The sequence below is a fragment of the Pituophis catenifer genome, unplaced genomic scaffold, assembly GCF_029215685.1.
Source record: "Pituophis catenifer annectens isolate HBS135680 unplaced genomic scaffold, rPitCat1.0.hap2 SCAF_1, whole genome shotgun sequence".
Classification (NCBI taxonomy): Eukaryota; Metazoa; Chordata; class Lepidosauria; order Squamata; family Colubridae; genus Pituophis; species Pituophis catenifer.
The window spans coordinates 55,327,108-55,333,639 of NW_027256881.1; positions in this window are offsets into that span (position 1 = coordinate 55,327,108).

Consider the following 6,532-nt stretch of genomic DNA (forward strand, 5'->3'; position numbering starts at 1 on the left):
AACCTTCGCCATTCTTGAGAGAAGGAAAATGTAAACATTCAGTTGGTCATAACAAAGAATTTTTTTAATGAATTCAACTGAAGAGAGAGAAGAACTCCAGTTAGCTCTCACTGTACAAACAAAAAAAAGGTGTCCGCAGTGCCATGAAAGCATCATTTACAAGTGTTTAAACTTGGGGATGGGGTTAATGAACACAATCACAAAAGTAGCAATGAAAGAACACAGAAGAGAATCAAGTGGGATGTGGGAATGAACAGCAAGAGAAAGTAAAAAATAATAATTATAATTTTATACACACACATACATATAAAACCTTCATTCTTTTCCATCTAGACTGATTTCATTTTACAAAATGGTACATTAAAATCTGTAAAAGCACGGCCATTCTTTTAAGTTCTTTCTTTCATAGCAGCAACCTTTCTTTAAACCACCTCCATACCATTATTTTTGTTAATTTTAGTGCAAATATTGTAGGCCTGCATTACAAGAAAAGGAATAAGATGACCACCCCGGCAAGCTTCTCTGCCAATGAGAGATCTTACACAGACATTCAGAAAAGGGCTCCCAATTTAATCACTCCTATCCAAACTTATTTCACCCTGTGTTGGGGAAAAAGAAATTCAAGACTTTTGGATGTGTGGAAAGAAAAAATAAAGATCTCTGTGGATTTATATATATGATGGGAAAAGTAAAATCACTGAAACATTTTTTTCTACCGATTTTAACACTGGTGTACATACTGTACATCTAAGGTGAATGCATTTAAGACCACAGTCATATAAACAAAGAAAGAATCAGGCCCTTTGATCCTAAAGCATTCTTCCATTTTATACCATCAATTTACTGTGCTAATGAAGATGCACTTTTTCTTACCAATATTTATTGGGACTACACAGTAGAATCTATACACATGCACAGCATTTATCTGCTCACTGAGACAGACCAAATGTCTATTTTCAACACATAATTCTGGTTTTCCTACGTCAAAACAGCCACAAAAGAATCAGAACAGTATTAAAATTCAAGAGTGGGAAGGAAGCAGAACCCTTTTTAGGACAGAAAAAATGTCTTTTACTGTGAGAGAATGTTCTTGTTCTATCTTATAATTTGAAGAAGATTGAAAGTTCATTTTTAGAAACCATTTCTCTGTACATTTTATGTATCCCCTACCCCTTCCATAGATAGTAAGTTTTAGTGCTTCTCCCACCCCTCCCCAATTTCTCCTAATTTTTATGGTATTTATTAATCTCATGAGATTTGCAGAGAAAGACATAAAAACGCTTACTTCCTTCAGTTCTTCTGGCTTTGTTTTCTATAATTAGAAAATATGCATATACGTATACAATTTGGTGTTCTTGCAGATTTCCCGTTGGTTTTTTTTTTTTTTTGCCATGATATTCTTTCCCTCTGTGTATGCCAAGAACAGCGTTAGACAATCTATTCCATCAGCCTGGATATGGAATCACATCAACATTCTTTGTTGTCAATTAAAAAAAACAAAACACCAATTCACGCAAATCAATGGATGTAATGGGAGGCCATTGTTTTTACTCTTGCTGTGGAAATTAAATCATATTCTGCTTGCCTATTTTAGATCTTTCTGCCTGCAGAATGGATTTTTAATAAATTGGAATAAAACACGCACTAGGATTATACTGATATGCAAAAATGCCATCTAAATGGAATGTTGAACGTGATCATAGGATCATATTCTGTTTTTTGGAGAAACAGAAAGTGATAAGTCTGTTTCATTCAGCAACTGAGGCAGCCCTACTTAGAAAAGCCCTGGAAAATTTTGCCTGCAAAGCACATTATAACTGATATACCAACCTTTTCTGAAAGCACTCGCCTAGTGTTTATTGCACAGATAGATACTTATGGCTTAATGAACACCCTTCCCCCACAAAGAAAACAATTCTCATGAATGAAAAGAACATGAAACTGAGACTAGTAAACCATTTCTAAACAGAATAGATATTCGTGCAGATTTGAACAGAACAACAATGAGAACCAAAATGAAGCACCAAGACAATTCATTGAAAACTTATACAAAGGGAAGGGGAGAAATTATTAACCCTTACCATATCTAACTATTTTTTATTTAAAAAAGAAAAAAATCAAGATTTTAAAAATCAGTAGAGAAAAATATTTTTTTTTCAAATCCAGATCTGCGGCAAAGAAAAAGATGTAAACATTATATGTCTATGTAAAAAAAAAAAAAAAACAAGAAAGATATGCTATCATTTGCATTCTCTTTTAAAATAGTTGACCCTCTCTGATTAATTTCATTTTGGCATAAAAAATAGGAACAACTTGTTTAATTAATGGTGGGCAGATTCACTGTAGCCGACACAAAAAATGTTTGCTTGCCAATAAATAAGAAATAATGAGTGTTTTTATGACTGGATGGAATACAGAAGCAGCATACTGCTAAGTTCAAATGAACTTAGTGGATGAATTAAATAAAACAATATAATAAGGATATTTTTTTTTAAAAAAATCCATTGATATTGATATGACCACCTCAGGTCCTATTATATCACAAGTACTCAGCTGGTTTAATAAGCAAAATCCATTAAACCCACTGACTACACCACTCCTAGCTGTGTCATCAGGTCAAAGCAGGTTGAAATTAATAGAAGCTGCAAAGCAAAGAGTTTGCTGGATTGTGTTCTAATGGAAATAAAAAGTCAAGTATAAACATTAGAACTAAGAATGGGTAGGAAGCAGGAATTTAAAGCGAGAAAATGCATTAGTGTTGGGAGACAAATAGATTTTTTTTCTCTGGAAAAGATGCTCCCCCACCCCCCCCCCCCCCAAAAATACTGCAAGAACAGGAATTGCTTTCTATCAAGGCATGCATATAAGTCTTTAAATAGCTGGGCAAAACATTGCCAGATCAGATACTTAAATATCTCAAGTTTGGTATAAACCCTATAGATTGTAAAAAATTTGGATACAACATATTCTACAAAACTTCTCAAGTTTGCTTTATTGCACAAAAGCTGTTATTAGGACTTCACACACAAGCGTGTTACTCACAGAACTATACCATACTATACTACTAGATCTGAGATGTTACTTTATCACCACCAGCCGTGTGCAAGATGCCATCCTATATTGCTCTCAAGAGGCTAAATAATTCCTACTACTACGTCATCTTCAGCAAGTTGGGAGAATTATAAAACATAGGTCTCTGTCAGAAGCTTGTGGAAGAAAAAGCCAAAACAGAAGAGTTTGTGCCATGCGAACATTTTACAGCATTTACACCTGTGAGGCAGAAGGGAAAATGCAAATACGCCATTTCAAGGGTATAAATGTGCATATTTAAAAAGATGCCAAAGAAAAGCCAAAACTGGAAAAAAAAGCTGGATTTAACTACCCAAAATATTGCAGTGCTCAATCTGAACACATTAATTAACCAAGGTTGACCAAAACCTATTAGCCACAAAGATACCACTTACTGGAAGAGCATAATGGACTCATTTACTTCAACCTGCTTGAAATAACAAGACTGGATGAACCAAATATAAATCTACTTTTGCTAGGTTTCAGGAACCATCATCCAACTGACACACACAAAGCCACTGATATAAAAATGAAATGAGAAGCAAGGTAAAATTATCTGGAGAGATCGGACACTACAACCAGAACCAATTATAGAAGTCTAGCTATCTAGAAGCATCCTTTAAGATTGCTGTTCCTTCAGCGAAGCTTGAAACATTTTTCTACTTTCTATCTGATTGATCTCAGCACCATCATGTCCTGCTTCATGGATTAGGGTTAGGGTCAAGGATCACTACTCAGATACTTTTTTCAATTCTTCCAGTTTTCTGGAGCAACACTTCTTGAAAAAACACGTATTAGCTGCAGGTTTATTTGCGGAATGATGGCAAGGTCATAGATTCAACGTGGAACTGAATACCTAACCCTGCTACTGGAACAACATTAATAGAATGAGAATTTTCACAGAATATTGTCCCCTTCTGCCAATAATCATTTAACTTCCAAGATTGCAGGTCAAATTATTTAATTTTATTTACTGTTTAGTTTTCCAGTAATTCCTAAGGAGATGGAATTTGTGCTAAATGAACTATGGCAATTTTATTTCTGAAACACTAAGGCAGAGAAACCTTGGTCCCTTACTTCTGACGTAAGTATATTGGGCAGTTCCTATTGATTCTAGTGACAAGAAGGCTGGCTTTCCCTTCCCATTAAGATCAGAATCCTCCTTAAAATACCAAACATGAGATGCTGAAGTCTGAATCTTGAGCAATACAACATTCTTATCGTGTGCATATAAAAGCAGTTCTAGACAACTTTTTATTCTTGTTTATACCAGCCTTCCTCAATATGATACAGCTCAACATGTTTACAGAAAAACTCTTGTTCACCACATGACTTTTGGCTCAGACTATGCTGTTGCACTTAGAGCATAAATTGGGACGGCTGATTTAAATTATTTCAATAAACATAGGAGATAACAGTTAGAAAAATCAGTTTGTACACCCTTTTTTTCCTATAAAGCAAATGTTTGGCTTTTATTGCTATAAATAGAAACTTGATAGTGTTAAGTAATATCTAGGGCATGTTTAGCAGTCAGATGTACTACCAGTAGCCAGAATTTTTTTTCGTCCTATGGCCAGCATAGGCAAAAATAGATAATGAAACTTCATCAGTCATTTCTGGGTTTAGAAGCTAAGCAGAGTTTGTTTTGGATCTAGTCAATATTGGGAGACCCCTCGGGAATCCCAGATTGCAAATTAGACTGAAGTCCAAAAATATCCTTGAAGAAGGCAAGCCACCAACGTTGTCCAAAAAATGACATATGCATGTCCATGAAATTACCAAGAACTGAGCTCCACTTGAATCAAACAATACCTTTACAGTACTCAAATTCCCTAGAATTCAGTTAGGTCACTGAACTTCATTAAACTAGAAACTCTGATCAAATAGCCTAGCATTATATTCCTAACTATGGCTGTGATCCAGACGCATTAAAAATAAACAGGAATGTGATCACTGATATCAATGAAAATCAACTTCGAATCAAGACGGCAGTTTCCTAGCTGTTAAGGCAAAGCTTGAAGAGGCAAAGATGCTCACCGCAGGAGTTAAAATGGCTTGAAGAAGATCCCGCCCAAACACAAGAAGCTGATCTCTGAAGAGCATAATGGGGTAAAAAAATCTATCAGCTTCCTTGCCTTGCTCACCTCACCACAGATCACATAAAAGAAGACCTAGTCATTAATATGTTCACCGTTAACTTGAGCTATATTGTGTATTTTGTAAAGAACAAGTTTTAGAATAAAACTGTCTACTTCCAGATGAAGATATAACTAACCTCTCTCCAATTTATCTGTGGGTATCCCTGCTAAAATCTGCAAATTCTTTAAGTACAGTTGCATCAACGCTTGGCACTATAGGGGATGTACATAAGTGAAACATGCTGCCTTTTTCAGTAGTGAGCACAGATTTTGTTTTTATCAGCCATATTTAGTTAAGAGTTGGAAACCAAGTGCAGCGGGAAGCAAAGTGCAGAATCCATTTTTCTTTAGTGATCTCTAGGACCAGAAAAAGGACAAAAGGACTGATTTGGCCTGACACCATCAGATGGCAATGCGCATAATCCTGGCCGGGTCCCTATGATCGAAATTTAGCCAAAGGGGGAAATTTCTTCAAGGGAGCTTCTTGCACATTCTCCCTCAAATTAATCCCCTTTCCTGATCAGCCGCAAGAAGAATGGCAGCACTGGGCAAAGGCAACCGTCCGCAACCTGGAAGCTGGTAGCTTTGTTTGAAAAACAGCACCAGCATGTGATTCGGGCATACTTCAGAGGAAGCTGCATCACACCCAAAGTGGTTGGCTGGCAGCCAAAAGGAAAGAAAACACAGGGTCCTGCAACAGATTTGACAAACACTAATTACAGAAGACATCATGCCAGAAACAAAGGCTTAGTGGAAACCCACTCTGGCATTTCCCCAGCCCTCTTGGCACCACTCCTGGCCCACTGACGAAGGTATGTTGCAGATACAGCCTTTGTAGACACAAACAGTGCACTGTTCTCTATTGTCTTCACGGAAACTCTTCTCTTTTTGTTAATCAGTTTCCCCATCACTTTCCCCATTCCCTAATGAAGACACTGGATGTGTAACTTTTGAAGAACCATTTGGACCTGTAATAAATTTCCCTTCTCCCCCCAAAACTTCCACCATGTGCCAAAAGCCACCCAATATGGCAAATATTCCCAGGAGGCAGGTCTCAATATCAGCAGTGGTTCAGCAAGCCTTTAGAGTTTTCGAAATGTCATGGTATCCAACAAAAATCAAGAAAACGTTAAGGCCCAAATGAGATCAACTAACTGGAATGTACTACTTAGTCCAGGAGAAGGAGCCAGGTCAGACAGTCCATTCATCAGCCTAACAGGAAAACGGCTAGCAATTTATGGATGGTCACATCCACTGCAGTAACTGGTGAATGAGGGAAAACCCCTCACCGTTGGGTCTTGGGATTGTGACTGCTGCTTACCAAC